Below are 243 nucleotides of genomic sequence, written 5' to 3'. Positions count from 1 at the left end.
CGAGACTCGTCGCAGACTCGTATCCAGCGGACGGAAGAAGTACTTGGTGGACTTCTCGAAGTTGGCCACTTGAAAGTCGAACGCGGTGTCCTGGTTGCACGGACTCACCCGCTTGACCGTTTCCTTTTAGTTTCTCATAGCTCTATCGAAGAGCTCGCGGTTCAAGACGATACCTGCTGTACGATATCGAGCAGCAGCTTGGTCAAGTGCATTGCAGGCGTCCTCAAAAGCTTGCGTGCCTTT

This window comes from Plasmopara halstedii (assembly GCF_900000015.1).
Source record: "Plasmopara halstedii genome assembly, contig: Scaffold_525, whole genome shotgun sequence".
NCBI classification, from domain to species: Eukaryota; Oomycota; class Peronosporomycetes; order Peronosporales; family Peronosporaceae; genus Plasmopara; species Plasmopara halstedii.
The sequence above is the reverse complement of the archived record's forward strand: the minus strand, read 5'-3'. Positions refer to the sequence as shown.